Genomic DNA, 22,713 nt, shown 5'->3' with positions numbered 1-22,713 from the left:
TTCCAACCCTGTGCTCCTAAGTGCTTGGTGTCAGTTGCAAATTTTAGAAGAATGCTCTCCACTGCATTTTCCAAATCATTCATGAAAATATTGAATAGTATCGGACCACGGACTGATCCCTGCCGGACCCACTAGGTACACCCTCTCCGTTGGACAGCCAAACATGGAGAAGGGCTCCTGGAGTCTGGGCTTTCAACCAGCTCTGCACCAACATTACACTGATTACAGCTGGACTGCATTTCCCTCGTTTGCTTGTGAGAATGTGCTACCGGACTGTGTGAAAAGCCTTAGCAACCCCAAGCTAGATCCCATCTACTGTTTACCCACCTCCACCAGGCCCAAAACCCTGCCAAAGAAGGAAAGAGGACTGGTTTGGAATGATTTGTTCTTGACAAATCCATGCTCACTAGTCCTAAGAACTAAACTATTCTGTAGGTGCTGCTGACAAACTGAGTGCTTAAGAATGTATTGCAGGATCTCTCCAGCAATGGCAGTAAGGCTAGCTAGTCTGTAAGTCTCAGGGGTCTCTTTGTTCCCCTTTTAGAGAAAGGTCCTGTCTTGTTCATGGATGGGAAGATGTTCTTTTTCAGGGATCTCAGACGAGAACTGGGGCACAGCACCTGGTTTGTCAAGGCCACAAAAAAGGAGGCAGGAACCTCTTCTCTCCTGCTGGCAAAGAACCCCAGGTACCTGAAAGACAGGGACTCACATCCCTGAATGGACTTTTAAAAAGGCACTGGTTAAAGATTGGCCCCGACCATTTCTTGTTTCCATAGACTAGACATTTTAGCAAACTTTAGAATTCCTTGGTGCTAAACACTGTGAAACTCCCCTTTCTCCTTCACAGAGGGCTTTAACGCCCCTTATCTCACTCAGGCTCACAACTGCCCAGAGTTTGAGAACTGTCCCTGTTCCCATTGGACTGATGGGAGGAGCCTGAGGTGCAGAGAAGGGAAGTGACCTACCCAAGCGCCTACACAGTAAGGTGGTGGCAGAGCCAGAAAGAGAAGCCACCAGTCCTAACCCCTGTTCTAACAGACAATAACCCGCCCAGAGGCCGGGATAGAGCTCAGGAATCGAGATGGTGGGGAAATTTCATTGAATCCATTTCTGTCAGAAAATCCCATTCAGGCTAATCCGGTTTCTTTCTCAAAATCACAACAAGTGCGATGAAAGTTCTTTGCAAAAATATTGTATTGCAAAACAAAAGCATCTCCTGTTTGTCAGAGTGTGTTAAATTGTCTCCTCGCACACAAAGAGGAGACACTTAGATCTCAAACATTAGATAAGATGCTTCAGTCTGAGCTAAGTCATTGCTGCTCTTAACAATTTCAAAATAAAAAAATGCAAATAAAATAGACTATTTCAGCTATTCTATTACGTGTTAATCTGCTCTGAGTAAACGTGATAGGACACCTCATATTATGCCCTACTCCTAGTGACACTCTTCAATGAATCCCCATCCTCCACCCACCGTCAGGTAGGTAAGAGCGGATCATTATTATTTCTACTTGAAAGAGGGAGAAGCTAAGTCTGAGAAAGGAGAATTGACTTGTTTTAGGTCACACAGCCAGTCAGAGGCAGAGTTGGGAATAGGACCCAAGAGCCCTGATTTTCAAACTTCACATTGGATCTTGAATTTCAGACACTGAATGACCTGAATAAAGTGCTCTCAGATGAGCTCCAGACCAACAACAGAGACAGTAACTATTCAGCAAGTATTTGTGGCGAACTGCAATGTTAGAGAGAATCATGAACTGCTCAGAGACAACTAATGCAGAGAAGCGGCAAAATTCATCAAACATAGAACTGGTTTTGAGTTATAAAGAGAAAAACAAGGACCTGAGTCTCCTCCCTGTCAATAACCCCCGGCTCAGCCAATCAGGGTAGAGACTGAGGATGGGAGGCTGAGGGATCTCACCAGAGAGACCAAAGGATGGCCCAGGTCACCAGTGGGGATCACTTCCCGAGCAATAGTTCTGCCTCACATTTTTGGGTAGACCTCCCACAGTGAGAACTGCAGAGCACTGCCCTGCAAAAAACTAAAAAAACCACACACACACTCTCTCTCTCCCCCTCCCTCCTGGTGTTGGGAGGGGAACAGGTAAAAGGACAAAGGAAGCAAGAGAAGAGAAAGGAGGGAGGGAGCGATGGAGGAAGAGGTGAAACAAAAATGACAAACCCTAATGTCCCCAGTGATTCTAAGGGACAAAATCCCAGGTGCAGAATAAAATTCTGCCTCCTTAAGCTCGTGTTTTCCATGCCTCGAATTCACCTGTCACCAGATGGATCAGACTGAACAGCTTTCAAACCTCCAGGAGGCTCTTACCTTCTAAACAGGGACGGCTGTTTTAAAGTAAAATCACTAAAAGAGAAGGAGAAACATCGAAAGAGGTTCCTCCTGGTGCTCACGTCCGTGAACCCGAATACTCTCTCAGTCCTCAAAGAGAGACCTGGAGAAGGAGACTTGCTGAAGCAAAGCCACAGGGGTCTCTGAGGTTTCCCTGGCCCCTCACCCCTGTCCTGCCTTGCTGATGTCAGCATCTCTCTGTGAGGTCACCACCTCCCCACCACCTTGGACCAATAAGTCTTAGGTCCTGCAAAAGGCCTTTGTGATGTCACTGCCACATCCCTCCTTTGCTGTGCCAATGTCCTGCCCCTGGCCTGGACCTTTGGAGGTTTGAGCTACTCCCTGTGGATCACCCCACTCAAGGAGCGTTCATTCTAGTCAGCAAGCCGGCTAGACAGGAAAACATCAGACGCTGCTCCCAATGCTACACTCAGTTTTTCAGAAAATAGTCGACTTTCTGGCCAGAAGAGACCATTAGATCATCTAATCTGACCCCCTGCATGTCACAGGCCTCCTGTATGACACAAGAGCTACTTTGGGGGCAAACACATTCAAGAAAGGCATCTAGTCTTCATTAAATGACATCAGGAGATGAAGAATCCACCCCTTTCCTTGGTAGCATGTTCCTGTGGTGAATCATCCTCGCTGTTGACTATTTGTGCCTTAGTTGTAATAGGAATTTGTCTCTTTTCACCTTCCAATCATTAGGTCTTGTTATGCCTTTCTCTGCTAGATTCAAGAGCCCTTTAATAACCAATCTTTTCTCTCCATTAAGGCACTTCAACACTTCAGCGAAGTCACCTTTCAATCTTCTTTTCATAAGCTAAACAGGTTGAGCTCTTTCAATAGCTCACTAGAAGGTATTTTTCTCCAGCCCTCAGAACATTTGGTAGCTCTTTGCTGCCCTAGCTCCAATTTCACAACATCTTTTTCAAATGAGGACACCAAAACTGAAAGCTATTCCAATATCAGTCTCACTGACGCCATGTCACCTCCTGTGACGTTATTGACATAATCTGTAACTGTATAGATCACCGTTGCGACCACTGTTCTATATTTGCAGTCAATATTGTAGAAAGGTTGTTTTGTAAGGGGTCTATGGAGAGGTTCTGATTGGCTGATTAGAATGATGCTATCTCTAGATGTGTATCATTTTTGTAGTTGATGTTATGAATATTGGCTCTATGCTGCCCATATTTCAAACTTGTGCCATAATGGGGGACAAAACAGCTACCTTGTTAGAAGTGGCTTTGCCAATAGATGGAACCTGGGATTTAAACTCCCAATGATCGCACTGTGTTTGGGATTCATTTGAATTCCTCTCCCAGGTCTTTGACACTTTCATCTCCACTCATAGCGACTCTGATAGAGGATTAAAGAAGTCAAAGCATCATCTCCAAGCACAGACAACTGAGAATGCTTCATCACATGACACTTTGAGAAGTGGATGGATAGAACGTGATGAAGATAAACTCTGCCTGGCTCAGACAAAAGATAACAGTTGTGCAGTGATGAGGAAGGAGGGAATCTCTGAGTCACCCGTCCACGGTCGTGTCTTCACAGTGCTCCCAAGCTGGAGAGTGAAGAACCCCCTCGGTCCCACCGTGAGACTGAGGAACAGGAGGCCTGTCACCCCCATTCCTGCCGTCCTGCATTCCTGGTATCCAGCATCCCAGAGGGCCTCCGTGCCAGCAACGAAACCCAACCGTCATCTGGACTTCCCAGTGCTCCTCCTCAACGGTTCTAAATCAGCGGGAGAGTGGAAGGTCCTCGGCGTCGCGCCGGCACCTGGGATCCACTGCACCTGAACAGTGGGGAAAGGTTTCTGTGTTGGGGCATTGTTTAGTGTTTTCTAGTTTCCAAGGGAGGGTTTATGGGCCTGAGCGTTAAGCTCCCAAACCCAGTCACTGTTTCATTGTATTCATTAAGTTTGCATTTTCCCCTGTTCCCCCAGCTTTCTGTACCTTTACCCTGACTACACTTACCTTTGTTTGTGCCAAACCACCTTGTCTCCTCTTTATTTTATTTACACCTCAGAAGGAGGGAGGCAAAATCCACTGGTGATAGAGACAGGAGGGAGTCGAGTTTGTATCTCCTGAGAAAAGGGGCTTTTTCCTTTCCTATTTCTCCCCTACCATTTCTAACATTTTCCTTAGAAGCGTTGCCTTATTCAGCTTGAGGAAACATTAGCTTTTAAGATAAAAACTACGAAATACAGAACTAGAGACATTTTTTAAAAATCTGGGATTTAGACATTTTATTTAATGCCGGGGAGGGGGGGGTGTTGGAGTTTCTGAGAAGGTTTTTGTTTGCAAGAAGCAACATTGTTGTGTCTGTTATTGTACCAAGTGGGGAGATGGTTGTCTATAAAGGAAGAGTCAAGACTAAATGCATCCAGTGAGGACGGGATTTGAACCCGTGCTTGCAAAGCACAATGGATTAGTAGTCCATCATTTTAACCACTGGGCCACCTTATCTGAGCTGTAACAAAAGGGACAGGAGGAGAAATCTAAGGCCGACAGAGATAGGGACACTAAGGAGTTTTTAAATACTAAGCGTAAGCAGGGTCTGAATGAGCTCCCCCCTCACATCTAGTGAGGAGCTGGGGAAAGACTTCAGGAACAGACCGTGTTTGCATAGACACACCTACTCTGCCTAGCTATGCAGCATGATGGGGCTGCTTCCCCAAAATGACCAGTTTGGGATGGTCTTGGGTTACAAATCACTTTAGGATTGAGTGGCATAAAATGTTATTCTCATAGACTCTAGGACTGGAAGGGACCTCGAGAGGTCATCGAGTCCAGTCCCCTGCCCTCATGGCAGGACCAAATACTGTCTAGACCATCCCTGACAGACATTTATCTAACCTACTCTTAAATATCTCCAGAGATGGAGATTCCACAACTTCCCTAGGCAATCTATTCCAGTGTTTAACTACCCTGACAGTTAGGAACTTTTTCCTAATGTCCAACCTAAATCTCCCTTGCTGCAGTTTAAGTCCATTGTTTCTTGTTCTATCATTGGAGGCTAAGGTGAACAAGTTTTCTCCCTCCTCCTGATGACACCCTTTTAGATACCTGAAAACTGCTATCATGTCCCCTCTCAGTCTTCTCTTTTCCAAACTAAACAAACCCAATTCCTTCAGCCTTCCTTCATTGGTCATGTTCTCAAGACATTTAATCATTCTTGTTGCTCTTCTCTGGACCCTCTCCAATTTCTCCACATCTTTCTTGAAATGCGGTGCCCAGAACTGGACACAAAACTCCAGTTGAGGCCTAACCAGCGCAGAGTAAAGCGGAAGAATGACTTCTCGTGTCTTGTTTACAACACACCTGTTAATGCATCCCAGAATCATGTTTCCTTTTTTTGCAACAGTATCACACTGTTGACTCATATTAAGCTTGTGGTCCACTATGACCCCTAGATCTCTTTCTGCCATACTCCTTCCTAGACAGTCTCTTCCCATTCTGTATGTGTGAAACTGATTGTTCCTTCCTAAGTGGAGCACTTTGCATTTATCTTTATTGAACTTCATCCTGTTTACCTCAGATCATTTCTCCAACTTGTCCAGATCATTTTGAATTTTGACCCTGTCCTCCAAAGCAGTTGCAATCCCTCCCAGTTTGGTATCATCCGCAAACTTAATAAGCATACTTTCTATGCCAACATCTAAATCGTTGATGAAGATATTGAACAGAACCTTTCCCAAAACAGAACCCTGTGGAACCCCACTTGTTATACCTTTCCAGCAGGATTGGGAGCCATTAACAACTACTCTCTGAGTACGGTTATCCAGCCAGTTATGCACCCACCTTATAGTAGCCCCATCTAAATTGTACTTTCCTAGCTTATCTATAAGAATATCATGAGAGACTGTATCAAATGCCTTACTAAAGTCTAGGGATATCACATCCACCGCTTCTCCCTTATCCACAAGGCTCGTTATCCTATCAAAGAACGCTATCAGATTAGTTTGACACGATTTGTTCTTTACAAATCCATGCTGGCTATTCCCTATCACCTTACCACCTTCCAAGTGTTTGCAGATGATTTCTTTAATTACCTGCTCCATTATCTTCCCTGGCACAGAAGTTAAACTAACTGGTCTGTAGTTTCCTGGGTTGTTTTTATTTCCCTTTTTATAGATGGGCACTATATTTGCCCCCTTCCAGTCTTCTGGAATTTCCCCCGTCTCCCATGATTTCCCGAAGATAATAGCTAGAGGCTCAGATACCTCTTCCATTAACTCCTTGAGTATTCTAGGATGCATTTCATCAGGCCCTGGTGACTTGCAGGCATCTAACTTTTCTAAGTGATTTTTTACTTGCTCTTTCCTTATTTTCTCTTCTAAACCTACCCTCTTCCCGTAAGCATTCACTATACTAGACATTCCTTCAGACTTCTCAGTGAAGACCGAAACAAAGAAGTCATTAAGCATCTCTGCCATTTCCAAGTCTCCCGTTACTGTTTCCCCCTCCTCACTGAGCAGTGGGCCTACCCTGTCCTTAGTCTTCCTCTTGCTTCTAATGTATTGATAAAAAGTCTTCTTGTTTCCCTTTATTCCCATAGCTAGTTTGAGTTCATTTTGTGCCTTTGCTTTTCTAATCTTGCCTCTGCATTCCTGTGTTATTTGCCTATATTCATCCTTCGTGATCTGACCTAGTTTCCATTTTTTATATGACGCCTTTTTATTTTGTAGGTCACGCAAGATCTCAAGGGTAAGCCAAGGTGGTCTTTTGCCACAAATTCTATCTTTCCTAACCTTTGGAATAACTTGCTTTTGGGCCCTTCATAGCGTCCCTTTGAAAAACTGCAAACTTTCCTCAGTTGTTTTTCCTCTCAGTCTTAATTCCCATGGGACCTTGCCTATCAGCTCTCTGAGCTTACCAAAATCCGCCTTCCTGAAATCCATTGTCTCTATTCTGCTGTACTCCCTTCTACCCTTCCTTAGAATTGCAAATTCTATGATTTCATGATCACTTTCACCCAAACTTCCTTCTACTTTCAAATTCTCAACAAGTTCCTCCCTATTTGTTAAAATCAAGTCTAGAACAGCTTCCCCCCAGTAGCTTTTTCAACTTTTTGCAATAAAAAGTTGTCTGCAATGCAGTCCAGGAACTTATTGGATCGTCTGTGCCCCGCGGTGTTATTTTCCCAACATATATCTGGATAGTTGAAGTCCCCCATCACCACCAAATCTTGGGCTTTGGATGATTTTGTTAGTTGTTTGAAAAAAGCCTCATCCACCTCTTCCGCCTGATTAGGTGGCCTGTAGTAGACTCCCAGCATGACATCACCTGTGTTTTTTATCCCTTTTAGCCTAACCCAGAGACTCTCCACCCTTCCGTCTCCTATGTCCATCTCCACCTCAGTCCAAGTGTGTACATTTTTAATATATAAGGCAACACCTCCTCCCTTTTTCCCCTGTCTATCCTTCCTGAGCAAACTACACCCATCCACACCAACATTCCAGTCGTGTGTATTATCCCACCAAGTTTCAGTAATGCCAATAATGTCATAGTTGTATTTATTTATTAGCACTTCCAGTTCTTCCTGCTTATTACTCATACTTCTTGCATTTGTATAAAGGCATCTAAGATACTGGTTTGATTTTGCCTCCCAGCTTTGCCCTGACCCTCCTTCCTCTCTGCCATTATAGCCCGTGCTCCCTCCTGTTTCCAACCCATTTCCCAGGTCTTGTTCCCCACTTACCTGTGGGCTTTGCTCACCTGTCCATGTCGAACCTAGTTTAAAGCCCTCCTTACTAGGTTAGCCAGTCTGTGCACAAATAAGGCCTTTCCCCTCTTCGAAAGGTGAATGCCATCTGTTCCTAGCAGTCCTTCCTCAAATAGTATCCCGTGGTCGAGGAAGCCAAAGCCCTCCTGGCGACACCATCTTCGCAGCCAGGCATTCTCCTCCACGATGCATCTGTCTCTGCCCGGACCCCTACGGGTGCATTATGAGTGAAGGGCAGCAGAACAGACCTAGTCCATCCTGATGGAGGGGTAGATGGGTGAGGAATAGCTTTTATTGGACTGCAGAGAAGGATTGAGGACATCACGCTAAAACAGTGGTCCACAAATATTTCACATTGTGCCCTCTTAGCCATGGCTGTGGCCCCTCGGAAGCCACGGTCGAGAAGCAGGGCTGGGAGTGGGGCTGTTGCTTGCTGGGGAGAGGGGTGCGGACAGGGGCAAGGGGGTCATCGCTGGGCTGGGAGCCAGAGGCCCAGACCGAGGGTGGGGTTGGGGAAGAGCTGGGACAGAGTGGGGCTGAGTGGTGCTTCCTCCCTGCCCTCCATGGGGGCTGACTCAGGCCCTGAGGTGCCCCCATGAATGTTCCTTTGTGTCTCCCTAGGAGTCATACCCCACATTATGGGGACCACTGAACCCTACTCGCTAAGCAGGGGCTAGTGATGCCAAAGCCCGGGGAAAGGGAGAACAAGTGTGGGGGCCCCAGCACCAGAACCATGCACCCCCTTCTGTCTGTGGCTCTGCCCCCTTCCACCCATAGCCCCATCCACTATCACCTCTGTTCCACCCCTTCCCCCACCAGCCCCACCCTGTCACTCCTTTACCCCTGCCCCGCTGCGGCCCTGAGACCAGAGAAGCTCCGTACCCCTGCTGCAGCCCCTGGGCCGTAGCAGGGAGTGGGAGTTCCTCCAGCCCTGGGGCTGACATAGGGGAGACTTTTGCAGGGTGGCCTAATTTGGCCGGGGTCCCAGTCATGGGCCCCACTGTCCCCTTGGTGATGCAAGGTTTGGGGAGACTGAGCCCCCCCGACCTCCATTACGTGCCGCCCAGGCTACTGCTGCTCAGTGTGGGGCCAGTCTCCCTGTGTTTTCTGCTGCTTGTGCTGGGGAGCCTGGCCGGCACTAGGGGTGGGGCCCCCAGCAGCCACCCAAGGCTCCAGGGGGTCAAAGGGCACCGTGTGGCAGTGCAAAGGTGCTCACTGCTCTCCCCTGCCCCAATGCTCCTCCATGGGCCCATAGAGGGTTGGGGGGAGTGAGGAGCAACACTATGTGCTCCATGCGTCCTGGTCACTTTCCCCACCTGGGCTGTGCTGTGAGGGGAGCATCAGAAGCTGCTGCTCTCTGCCCTCCCCTTATGCAGCCCAGCTGAGGAAAGTGACCTGGATGCAGGGAGCTCGGATGACGTCACTTCTCATCTCCACACCCCCACAGCCCCTAGGGGTACCCGGAGGAGCAGCATCCCAGGGAGGGGCAATGCTAGCTGCTCCATGCACACAGATCACTGTCCGCACGTGGGTGCAGGAGGGGGCGCAGGGGTTGGGGACAAAAGAGCGGGTGAAGGGGTTGGGGTGAAGGGGGTGCAGGAGAGAGGCAGTGGCTGGTGGCACAGGAGGGGATGCAGGGGTTAGGGGTGAAGGGAATTCAGGAGGGGGCAGTGGCTGGTGGCACAGGAAGGGGTGCACGGGTTTTGGGTGAAGGGGGTGCAGGAGATGGAAGTGGCTGGTGGCACAGGAGGGGGTGCAGGGGTTAGGGGTGAAGGGGGTGCAGGAGAGGGGCAGGGGTTGAGGCGTAGGGGTTAGGGGTGAAGGGGATGCAGGAGAGGGTCAGTGGCTGGTGGCACAGGAGGGGGTGCAGAGTTTAGGGGTGAAGGAGGTTCAGGAGAGGGGCAGTGGCTGGTGGCACAGGAGGGGTTGCAGGGGTTAGGGGTGAAGGGGGTGCAGGCGAGGGGCAGTGGTTGGTGGCACAGGAGGGGGTGGAGGGGTTAGAGGTGAAGGGGGTGCAGGAGATGGCAGTGGCTGGTGGCACAGGAGGGGGTGCAGGGGTTAGGGGTGAAGGGGGTGTAGGAGAGGGTCAGTGGCTGGTGGCACAGGAAGGGGTGCAGGGGTTAGGGGTGAAGGAGGTGCAGGAGAGGGGCAGTGGCTGGTGGCACAGGAGGGGGTGTAGGATTAGGGTGAAGGGGGTGCAGGAGAGGGGCAGTGGCTGGTGGCATAGGAGGGGGTGCAGGGGTTAGGGGCGAAGGGAATTCAGGAGGGGGCAGTGGCTGGTGGCACAGGAAGGGGTGCAGGGGTTAGGGGTCAAGGGGGTTCAGGAGGTGGCAGTGGTTGGTGACACAAGAGGGGAGTATGGGAGTTAAGGGCAAAGGGGACACAGTGTAGGGGTTAGGGCACAGGAGGGGGCAGTAGTTGGGGTGAAGGAGGCACAAGAGTTGGGAGTGCCGGAGCTAGGGGGTAAAGGGAGAGGGAGATCGTCTAGGGGCGATGGGGAAGTGCCAAAGTCTAAGTTTTACCCAGGGCACCATTTCCCCTAACGCTGATCCTTGGTAACATTTCTTGCTGGGACGGGGAGGGGAGAGAGATGAGGCGTTTTCTCTCTGTTTCTTTCCTCTCCATTTTTTGCTCCTTCCTTCAATTCCAGAATCCTCCCTTGTGTTTCAGACTGTGCAGTGACGCCCTCCCAACCCCAGGCCTCTGGAGCCTTTGGAGCAGAAAGATCCCAGGAGCTGAGGGTGAATCCAGGAGCGAGTAGCTGGCAGGAAGGAGTCCTAGCAGTTCTTCTGGGAGCACAGGTGAGGAATGACTCCCCCTTCCCTAGATTCTCCCCATGGGAACAGGGAGGGTTGTGTGATAAATTCCTGTAACTCTTCTGCCCCTCTGAGTTGGCAGAAACAAGGGCTGGGTTCAGTATCTAGGGGTTCTGCTTCAATAAAACAATACAAAACTGGCTCGAGCCCCCACCCAGTGACCTGGGACAATTACACATCACCCCCCTGGGTGCTTCTAGGAGGCAATACTTCCCCTCTTGCAAGCAGGGTGTCTGAGCCGCTCCACTCCACCAGCCATTCCATGAACCACTCCAGTGGTCCCTGCAAACTGCTCTGCTGGGGCAGCAAAGAGCCACCAAATGTTCTGAGGGCTGGAGAAAAAACCCTTCTATTGAGTAGTGAAAGAGCTCAACCTGTTCAGCTTATCAAAAGAAGATTGAAAGGTGACTTCACTGAAGTGTTGAAGTGCCTTCAGGGAGAGAAAAGACTGGGTATTAAAGGACTCTTTAATCGAGCAGAGAAAGGCATAACAAGACCCAATGGACGAAAAGTGAAAAGAGAAATTCATATTACAAATAGGGCGCAAAAATTCAGCAGTGAGGATGATTCCCCACAGGAACAAGCTACCAAGGAAGGTGGTAGATTCGCCATCTCCTGATGTCATTTAATGAAGACTAGATGCCTTTCTGGAATGTTTTTGCCCCCAAAGTAGCTCTTGTGTCATACAGGAGGCCTGTGATATGCAGAGGGTCAGATTATATGCTCTAATGGTCTCTTCCGGCCATAAAATTGACTAATTTCTGAAAAACAGAGTGTAGCATTGGGAGCAGCGTCTGATGTTTTCCTGTCTAGCTGGCTTGCTGCCTAGAACGAACACTCCTGGAGTGGGGTGATCCACAGGGAGTAGCTCAAACCTCCAAAGGTCCAGGCCAGGGGCAGGACATTGGCACAGCAAGGGAGGGGTGTGACAGTGACATCACAAAGGCCTTTTGCAGGACCTCAGACTATTGGTCCAAGGTGGTGGGGAGGTGGTGACCTCACAGAGAGATGCTGACATCAGCAAGGCAGGACAGGGGTGATGGGCCAGGGAAACCTCAGAGACCCTTGGGGCTTTGCTTCAGCAAGTCTCCTTCTCCAGGTCTCTCTTTGAGGACTGAGAGAGTATTTGGGTTCACGGACGTGAGCGCCAGGAGGAACCTCTTTTGAGTTTTCTCCTTCCCTTGTAGTGATTTTACTAGAAAACAGCCGTCCCTGTTTAGAAGGTAAGAGCCTCCTCGAAGGAAGGGGTATCATGGAGTTGTCAGAGATCAGATGCCAATGCCCCACCGCCCCCACTGTAAGGAAGCTCCTGCCACCTGCTCTGTGTTTGCAGGGCGGGAGAGAGCAGCATCCACGGCAGAAATTTGCTCCTGGCTGGCAGAGCAGAGCAGCAAGCTTAGCTGTCAGAACTTCCTGGAGCTATGAAAGGGGAGGGTCCCATGGCTCTGTAGCAGAATGCAGGGCAGGCGAGTTCACGGCAGGCATTATGGGATACTGGAGGAGGCCAGTTATGGTTATATAATGAACGGTTGCATCTACACTGGCACTCTGTCCCTTTAAGTTTGCTGCAAAAAGCTCTAGGCCTCTCATCGAAGTGGTTTTATTTTGTCACCAAAACAGGGCAGTTTTGTCACCAGATGTGGCATTGCAGTGTATACACCAGCCACGAGCTGCCAACCGAAGGTGGTCAGACACTGTGTTTTAACCAGATGCAAGCACCATCGCTTAGATGGCTAAAGCACTTGCCTTGTAAGCAGGAGATCCTGGGTTCAGGTCCCTAGGGGAGTGGCTTTTGGGGTACATGGTATTGGCTACTGTCAGAAGACAAGATTCAGAGCTAGACGGGCCTTCGGCCTAGCCCTGTGTGGTTTTTCTTATGGTTTAAATTATGCTCAGAGCCACTGATAATAGAGTTATTGAAAGTTTGGGAGATAAGAGCTGATAGGACAGTGGTCCAGTTCCCTCGCAGCTGACCCCCTCCCTCTGAGACACGGGCAGGTCTCAGCTCTCGCACCAAATGCTCATTGTGGCTGCCAGAATCTGTGGGCAGCTCATTTAATTTGCATTGAGGGTTGAGTCCTGCTTTGTGCCCAGTGTCTGAGAATGAAAATCCTAAACCGCCCTTTGAAACAACAAAAGCAGCAGGACGTGTTATTGTCCCTGCCCCAAAGCAGACAGACCAATGGAGAAATGCCACTGAGTCCACGGTAATACTCCACTGCCATTTTACCTTTTTTGCTTGCTAAACTCCCTCCCACCCTTGTGGGGTCCCAGACCCCGGCATTGAGCCTGAGCTGAGATGTCTACAGTGCAAATTTACCACCCCACGGCCCAAGCCCCAGGAGCCGGAGCTGGCATGGGGCAGCCCTGGATGTTTTATTGCAGTGTGGACATAGCCTAGCATTATGTCTACACTGCCATTAGCACACCCAAGTCACTATTCTCAAACCCTGGGTCAGCTGATTCAGGCTTGTGAGGCTTGTGCGACAGGGTAATAAAATTACAGTGTAGACACTTGGGCTTGAGCCCAGCCTCTGAGACTCCACAAGGGGTGAGGGTCTCCGAGCCTGGGCTCCAGTCTGAGCCCAAATGTCTACACTGCAGTTTTTAGCCTCACAACCTGAGCCCCAGGAGCCCAAATCAGATCATCCAGGCCAGCCAGGCCACAGGGATTTTATCTCAGTATAGCTGCACTCTCAGGGTACGTCTACATTGCAATGCAAGCCCAGGGTTAGCAGAAGTCATGTCAGCAGCCCCAACACATAAACCTAAACTATGAGGAAAAGACCCACCCACAAATAAGCTGGGCAGTGTCCTTCTCCCTAAGGTTCGTAAGTCCAGCAACCAAAAGTCATTTAACATGAGCCATCTCCTCTCTGCACCCCACTCACAGCTGTTGTCCTTAGTCAGTGCAAGCCCAGAGGTGCCTCTGTAGAGTTCATCTGCCATCCTGGGTGGAAAAGGGGGAAAATAAGAAGGCACCGTACTCACTATGTTGTCTAGGGACTCACTCACCCCTCCACAGCCACCCTGTCCTAAAGTTGGTCTAACACATAAATTTTAGCATGAGGACTCAGGCCCCAGCCCACTTGGCTTTGGAACCAATGTCCCCTGCCTAGCAAGTGCTATTGAATTGAGGGTGAGTCCCTCCATCTGGGTCTGCCAAGCACAGTTCTGCTGCCCTCGATTCACACAACAAGGACAACAACCCTTTATTTCTCCTGTCCCAATAACAAGGAGACTGGGAATCCAACACCAGCCAAAAGTGATCATTTTGGCAAGCAACCCAACATATTGCCAACATACTGTAAAATCCACATGAAGACTCATACACGAAACCTTGCAAGAAAATCTTCCTGAGGGGGTCTGAAGCACCTGCTGCTGGGGGGAAGGAAGGAGCTGTGGGTTGAGATTGAGGGGCACTGGGAATAGGAGGGGGTTGTGGGTTGGGACAGAGGAGAAGGGTGAAGAGGATCAGGCTCTGGTTGGGAGTGAGGAGCAGTGAGCATAGGAGGGACTGAGGGTTGGGTCTGAGGGGCACTGGGCAAAGAGGGGACATGGGTTTAGGCTGAAGAGTATCCTCATTTGGGGATCCAGCAGAACAGGGGAAGGCAGCAGGTGATTCTAATTCCATAGGGATATTTTGTGTGTGTGCGTGCAGGGGAGGAACATGCTATATGCCCAGAGGCCTTTATTCCTCCAGCCTGCAAGGACAGAGGGGCTGTCAGGAAGTTGCCCCTTCAATCCCCCACACACAAAGGCCCTTCTTAGAAAAGGCAAAATCCTGAAGAGAAAAAACATCAAAGAAGACTCCAGAAAGACAGATTTTTAAGATATAATGAGTAGTTTATTACCTGACCAGAGACTTGAACTCTCAGATTAAAAGTCTGATACTTTACCAACTGAGCTAGTCAGACTCACAAACAAATACAGCAAGTTGGTGCAGAGGAGAAACTAGTCAAGGAAACGAAAGCAGGAAACAAAAGGGGAAACCTGCTGCTCTCTCTGGCCTGGTCAACACTACGAGTTTATGTCACATTAACCCTGCATCCGTCCACACAAAGAAGCCCTTTATATTGATATAAAGGGCTCTTAATACCGGTATCTGTACTCCTCCTTGATGACGAGTAGTGCTGAAATCAGTATTGCCATGTCAGATTAGGGTTAGTGTGGCTGCAATTTGACGCTATTGGTCTCTGGGCGCTATCCCACAGTGCACCATTGTGACTGCTCTGGACAGCAATCTGAACTCGGATGCACTGGCCAGGTAGACAAGAAAAGCCCCGTGAACTTTTGAATTTCATTTCCTGTTTGCCCAGCGTGGAGCGCTGATCAGCACAGGTGACTATGCAGTCCCAGAATCAAAAAAGAGCTCCAGCATGGACTGTTCGGGAGATACTGAAGCTGATCTCTGTATGGGGAGATGAATCTGTTTTATCAGAACTCCGTTCCAAAAGACGAAATACCAAAACATTTGAAAAAATCTCCAAGGCTATGATGGACAGAGGCCACAATAGGGACTCAACGCAGTGCTGAAACTTAAGGAATTGAGACAAGCGTACCAGAAAGTCAAAGAATGAAATGGGGACGCTCATGGAGGGAGGGGCGACTGAGGATTGTAGCTATCCCACAGTTCCCGCACTCTCCAAAAACCATTTGAATTCTTGGCTGAGTTCCCAAAGCCTGAAGGGTCAAAAACATTGTCGCGGGTTGTTCAGAGTATATGTCGTTCCCCCGCCTCCTGCCCCCATGAAAGCAAAGGGAAAAAAATCCCCTCTCACCTTTTTTCAGTGTCACTGTATGTCTACTGGATGCTGCTGGCAGATGTGGTGCTGGAGCACTACACAGCAGCATCCCCTTCCCTTCCCTTGCGGACGGCAGGCGGTACAGTAGGACAGGTATCCATCATCGTCGTCCCGTGAGTGCTCCTGACTGGCCTCTGTGAGGCCAGCCGGGGGTGCCTGGACAAAGATGGGAATGACTCCCAGGTTCATTCATAGCAGCTGGAGGCTGCGCTCCCCTCCCCCCTTTGATCCCTGCTTGCAGAAGCAATAAAGTCAGTGTTGTTTCAAATTCCTGCATTCTTTATTACTTCATCACACAAATGGGAGGATAACTGCCATGGTAGCCCAGGAGGGGTAGGGGAGGAGGGAAGCAATGGGTAGGGTTGTTGCAGGGGCACCCACTAGAATGGCATGCAGCGCATCATTTCTGCGGGATCTCTAGGGCTCTGACCCGGAGCGCCCGTTTGCCCCTCTGGATCTTTAGTAGGCTTGCCTGATAATCTAGGCAGAACTGACTCTCCATTAGACAAAACTTAAAGAAGAGAATGACCTGGGGAGTCATTCCTATTTTTGTCCATAAGCCCGTGGCCGACCCCATCGAGGCCAGCCAGGAGCACCCATGACAGCAACAGATGGTGCAGTATAACTTGTAACTGTCATTGTCAACTTGCAAAGCAGCAGACGGTACAGTAGGGCTGGTAACCATCTTCGCTAACTTGCAAAAAGCAAGGGGATGCTGCTGTGTAGCACTGCAGTACCACGTCTGTCAGCACTATAAAGAAGACATACGGTGACAGTGAAAAAAGGCTGAACGGGCTCCATGGTTGCTGTGCTATGGCGTCTGCCCGGGCAATCCAGGGAAAAGGGTGCAAAATGATTGTCTGCTGTTGTTTTCATGGAGGGAGGATTGAGTGATGACATTTACCCAGACTCACTCATGACACTATTTTTGCCCCATCAGGCATTGAGATCTCAACCTAGAATTCCAATGGGCAGGGGAGACTGCGGGAACTATGGGACAGTTACCCACAGTGCAACGCTCTGGAAATTGTATAAAGTCGAGGACACAGGCCCATACTAAGCACATTAATTCGGCGGTGTGCGTCCATGTACCAAGGCTAGCATCAATTTCCCTGGCCAGGCACTTTGGAGGTTTGAGCTACTCCCTGTGGTCACCCCACTCAAGGAGCGTTCGTTCTAGGCAGTAAGCTGGCTAGACAGTAAAACTTCAGATGCTGCTCCCAATGCTACACTCAGTTTTTCCGAAAACTAGTATCTGTAAAATTAGTCTACTTTCTGGCCAGAAGAGACCATTACAGCATCTAATCTGACCCCCTGCATATCACAGGCCTCCTGCATGACACTATAGCTACTTCTGGGGGAAAGGCATCTAGTTTTCATTGAATGACTTCAGGGGATGGAGATTCCACCACTTTCCTTGGTAGCTTGTTCCTGTGGTGAATCATCCTCGCTGTTGACTATTTGGGGCTTAGTTGTAATATGAATTTGTCTCTTTTCAACTTCCAATCATTGGGTCTTGTTATGTCTTTCTCTGCTCCATTCAAGAGCCCTTTAATACCCAATCTTTTCTCTCCATTGAGGCACTTCAACACTTCAGTGAAGTCACCTTTCAATCTTCTTTTGATAAGCTAAACAGATGGAGCTCTTTCAATAGCTCACTAGAAGGCATTTTTCTCCAGCCCTCAGAACATTTTGGTGGCTTTTTGCTGCCCCAGCTCCAATTTCACAGTATCTTTTTCAAATGAGGACACCAAAACTGGAGACAGTATTCCAATATCAGTCTCACTGATGCCGTGTCACCTCCTGTGATGTTATTGACATAATCTGTAACTTTATAGATCACCATTGTGACCACTGTTCTATATTTGCAGCCAATATGATAGAAAGGTTATTGTGAAAGGGGTCTATGGAGAGGTTCTGACTGGCTGATTATAATTATGCTATCTCTAGATGTGTATCATTTTTGTAGTTGACTTTATGAATATTGGCTCTATGCTGTCTGTATTCAAACTTGTGCTATGCTTCCGAGGAACACCCCAGCCAGACAAGTTGGTGTCAGTTCTGCCTAGCCTGCTTGATGGCCCATTAAGGACCATCAGCTCTACAATCAACCCATTGAGAGAAGGTAGATATGCCTTGTGGCTCAGCAAGGTATGCAGGGACCTGCCTATGGACAAAACTCAAAGGTTTTTCTATGCCACGTGCTGGATAGAGTGTCCTTGGGACAAAGAAAACAAAGACCACATGGCAAGAGACTGTAAAAGGCTGATGCCTCGTCTCCATCTTGTCTTCAGTCCTGCTTCATACCTCTGAAGGGACTTTGCTACAAACTGAAGCTCTGTACAAGGGACTGAATGACCCATCCCAGCTGTGGATGGACTCCAGAGACTTGATTTGAACCTGCAGTTTATTCCATCACTGCTACAAGCCTGAACCAAGAACTTTGCCATTACTGTATGTGAAGGGTTAAAATTCATGTGCATATTATATAACAACCTGGTCTATGGATTGTGCCAGCTCTTTTCCAGACCCAAAGTCCAGAGTATAATCAAGGGACCAGAAGCCTAGCAAATAGTGACCAGCTAAAAGAAAGCTGGGTAAACAGAAAGCCTTGCTTGCTAAGATAGGCTTGGTCAGCAAATTGCCAGGTGTTCGAGCTAAGGACTAAAGAATTGTATCTTATTCAGAGTTGCAGATTGAACAAAGAATCCCTGTTCCTATTGTGTAAGTCTCTTCTGTAGGGAGACGTTCTTCCCAGAGATCCAACCTTGAGTTTATGAAAAGTTGGCAGATGTCAATATAAGATATGGCATCCTTCCACCTCCCTTCCCAGGGACCAATGCCTTGCCTTAAGACACACAGAAAACAATCTTTATTGCCATATACTTTCACTGTTTCTTTGCTTTAAACCCTAGGAATGTACCTGGAGGACAATCAAAGGAGTTGCTCCTTTCCTATGGACCTCAAATCAGAATTCAGCATAGATATTTTATACTAATAACATTTTATCAAAGTATTCATGAAATGTTAACTTGCTAACTTGAGACCATGGGTGGAGACATTATGTAACCTGTTAACCTTTGGCTACTGTGCTTATCATGTCTTGCTGCAAAACCTATCCCAGAGTTTGGAACTCCCTACCCCGTCTCTTTCCCCCACCCATGGAAAATCTATATATTCTATTGTAATCAATTAACAGTGTCTCTGAGCCTAATAAGCAAGGTGACACTCTGCCACTTCTGTGTGTAATAAACTCCTATTCTTGCCCTCTACATGGTGGAGATTTATGTCCTTCACAGACACCTGCTGAACAAAGAGGAGATTCAGCATCCAGCTTGGCTGAATGTGTCTTCTCTCCCCACAGCTTGGTGATCTTCTGAGGAAATGGAGAAGACTGCCTTTGCCTACCTGCACATTGCTTGCAAAAGAAACAAGTCTTTTTGGTGGCAAGTGTTGAAAGGAGCCACTAGACAAATGTGGAGACAGGAAAAATGTCCCCCAACTCAACTGGCATCTGTGGATGCTGAAGTCACAACACAAAGTGCTAAACAGTATATGAGCACAGGCTGGTGTCAGAAGAGTCTCTACCAAAGCCTTTTCCACCAGCAGGGGCCTCTCTGTGCGCAGAACTCCTGGTAGTGTGATGGCTGCAGGCAGTGGAGAACTCTATTTTGGCATCTCTTTGTCAGTGAACATCTACAGAGGCTGTTTAAAGGTCTTTAGATAGTGATCTTTGGGAAGAGCTGGCTGAAGTGTCTTCCTAGTAACCAGAAGATCCTGGCTTGGCCTGCCAGTTCTTCCGTTCAAGTCTTGAGGGAAATGGGGAATGTCTGTAGTTTGGAATTTGCAGGTGTTGTCCTGGACCATCAAAGGGAACAGTTGCAAGCATTTTCTCAAGGCAGGCACCATGGCTTGGGTGGCTAAAGCACTTGTCTAGTAAACAGGAGATCCTGGGTTCAACTCCCAGTAGCACCTTGTTCTACGGGTTTTGTCTCCTCTGCTCACATTTTCCTGTGTCTTTCTAGGAAACAGAAGAGACCTCCCTTGGTATCCAAGTCATTGCTTGCTAAGGAAAAGGCTTCTTTGGAGAGAAACATTGGGAAGAATCAAATCAAAAGCCTGGAGTTGATGAAAAGGCTGCTGTGACTGGCATTGGTATGGTGGTTGCTTTGACTGCAATTGCAGCAACACAAGAGCCTGCACCACACGTCCTTGTGATTCGCTGGGGATGTCCACACACAGATGTCATGTCATCTTCCTTTTGATTGTCACTGATGAAAAATGGAGCAGCTGGGAGAAAAGTCCCAGAGGCACTTGCCAGGTAAAGTAGAGGTTAGAGATGCAGCACCCAGTGGTGCGTTGCCAAATCTGTCCACTCCTCCCACTTTTTGGTCAATCTTTTGAAGAAGCAGAGAAGACTGCCTCTGCCTTGCAGTGCAAATGCTTCCAAAAGAAACCGGTCATTTTTTCTGACAAGTGTTGGAAGAGGCACCTAAGAAATGTGGAGACAAGGAAAAGGTCATCGTAACTCAACTTGCATCCATGACTCTTGAGGCCACAACGCAGAGCACTGAGCACTGTACGACCAGAGCTGGGGACAGAAGGGCCTTTTTCAAAGGCATTTTCCACTAGCAGGGTCTTCTCTGTTCACAGAATTTCTGATAGTTTGATGTCTGCTGGCACTGGAGATCACTATTTTGGCATCTCTCTCTCTGTCTCAGTGAGCACCCGCTGTGGTTGTTGAAAATCTGTGATGGGATCTATGGGATGCAACTAAACAGTGGGACCCCTGAGCCCTTTGTCCCACCACCTGGGCTCCCTCTCACACATGTGATGCTGAGACAAGCTGTGAATCTCTGGTAGATATTGCACTTACACAGACATCCGTAGGTAGGGACACAGCCAACTGAATTACATGAATGCTTCTGCAGCCACTCATAACACTAATGATAGAAAGTCGCCCCCCCTACAGCTCTGCAGCCTTGCACCCCTGGATCATACCATCTTGCCTTAATCAGAAGCCTGATCAGTGTGAGTTTATTACACAGGGTCCACCCCTCCCTCACTGTGAATAGTACATGAACCAGCCTTGTAATGGAGCTGAGATTTCCCAAGAACTTCAAGCAAAATACACCAGTTTAAGTAGAGCATAAAACAGATTTATTAACTACAGAAAGATGGAGTTTTAAGGATTATAAGTGGTAGGAATAAAAGCTCAAAGTAAATTACCATGGAAATTAAAGATAAATTCACAATCTAAACTTTACACCTTATTACACTAGGGCGTAGTTCAGTTATGCACACAGGAAGGCTTAATGCTCGAGCTGCTGCACATGCTGGGCAGGCTTAAGGTCGGGCTCCCCATGGCAGGAGAGAAGAAGACTCGGCCCCTGGAGGGGCAGGCTGGGGCTTCCTGGATCCCATTTGCTCACAGCCAGCGCCCTGCCCCCACTCCCAAGTCATCCATGGCGCCCCCAGGTCGGCCAGAATGGAGCAGCAGTTTTCACTGCACTACGTCCACTTATGGCTTACAGGCAACTCCCAGACTCACCACAGTTCACCATCTCGGCCAGAAAGGAGCCCACTCAGCCTCACCATTGCTGCTTCTCCTTCCCCCCAGAACCCCGCTTCTCCTGGGCTGCAAGTAGCCATCCCTGGGATGCCAACAGGCAGCCACAGGGGTCTGTCTCCCAGCAGCCAACCGCACCTCCATGGGTTCAGCCCTCAGAAGGGCAGGTGGGGGTTTCTGGATCCCAGTTGCTCACAGCCAGCCCAGCCTCCACCTCTAAAACCATCAGTCATGCCCCCAGGTTGGCCATAAAGGAGCCGCCATTCTCCACTTGGACTCAGCTTTGCTTGTTTTCCTTTCACCCAGAACCTCCCTTCTTCTCCTGGGCTGCAAGTAGCCACTCCTGGGAAGCCAAGAGGCAGGCACAGGATTCTACCTCCCAGCAGCCAACCACACCTCCCCAGGCTTTGCAGAATGAAGGGTGGTGCTCTACTAACCCCACTTAGCCGCACAGCTTCTTCCCTGCCATCCTCAGCTCAACTTTCCTCTATTGCCCCATTCCTGCCTCACTTCCTCCTTTGGCCAGTCACGCAAAGGAGCCCAGCAGGAAGTGAGAGCCTCTATAGGCCAACCTCCAACAGCAGAGGTGGCCAAGCCACAAGCCTCCAAATGGTGACTGGCCTAACTACTCTAGGTTCTCCAGCCTGACACCAAGGTGCTTTCTCCACTGCTGTCAGCATCCTCTGTCATGCAGGGGTTGGAGTTATCCCAGGGACAGGCCAATAGGAGGAGTGCCCTTTCTGAATAACAAGGGGATCTGGGAAAAGGAAGCCAGCATGTTTCTGCCTGGTTTTGAACCAGGGACCTTTTGCGTGTTAAACAAATGTGATAACCACTACACTACAGAAACTCCACCTACTGGGTTGTTGCTCACTCTGGCACAGACCGATGGACAAATCTAGAGAATGTGGTGGTAGCCCCTCGATAGGTCAGCTGGCAGGGCAGAGGACTGGAGCCAGCACTCAGGAAGTCGTCCTTACCTCACCCGTGTTACTCCAGCTTGAGGGAGAGCTTCTTTTTCTTCTCCTTGCTGACAAAGATCAAGAGAAGAATGAAAGGTCAGGTGGGCCAACTCGGTGCAGAAGCCCATGCTGTCTTTTCCTGCTGCATAGCCTGAAATGAGGGACTCGTGGCAGTTAAAGGAACTGCTGCACTCTCAGAAAACATCCCGCCCGTGCATAAAGGAGGATAGAAGAGCCTGTTAGTCTAGCACGCTCCCAACTGAACTGTTTCAGCAGCTGCTAGGTTTCTTTTTGGCCTGTTACTTTTCTGTCTGGGATGTTGTTGTCAGCTGTGGCACAGAAAAAGGACGTCATTGCGAGCTGCCCATGAAGATAAGATTAACTTTTGCCTTCCTTGCTCGGCTTGACTTGCTTCCTCACCCTATTCCTGCCTTAGTTCCTGTGTTACCTGAAGGCAACGGGAGCCCAGCAGTAC

General features: G+C 48.8%; 1 non-coding gene across 1 annotated transcript; it reads right to left on the bottom strand.

Annotated features, from left to right (window-relative positions):
• Positions 1 to 22,053: 22,053 nt before the first annotated feature.
• Positions 22,054 to 22,126, bottom strand: TRNAV-AAC (transfer RNA valine (anticodon AAC)). Its single transcript has one exon. It is a non-coding gene; the product is annotated as a tRNA-Val (tRNA).
• Between the last annotated feature and the right edge of the window lie 587 nt (positions 22,127 to 22,713).

The sequence above is a fragment of the Gopherus flavomarginatus genome, unplaced genomic scaffold (assembly GCF_025201925.1).
Source record: "Gopherus flavomarginatus isolate rGopFla2 unplaced genomic scaffold, rGopFla2.mat.asm mat_scaffold_1547_arrow_ctg1, whole genome shotgun sequence".
Classification (NCBI taxonomy): Eukaryota; Metazoa; Chordata; order Testudines; family Testudinidae; genus Gopherus; species Gopherus flavomarginatus.
This window is presented reverse-complemented; position numbering and strand designations above follow the sequence as displayed.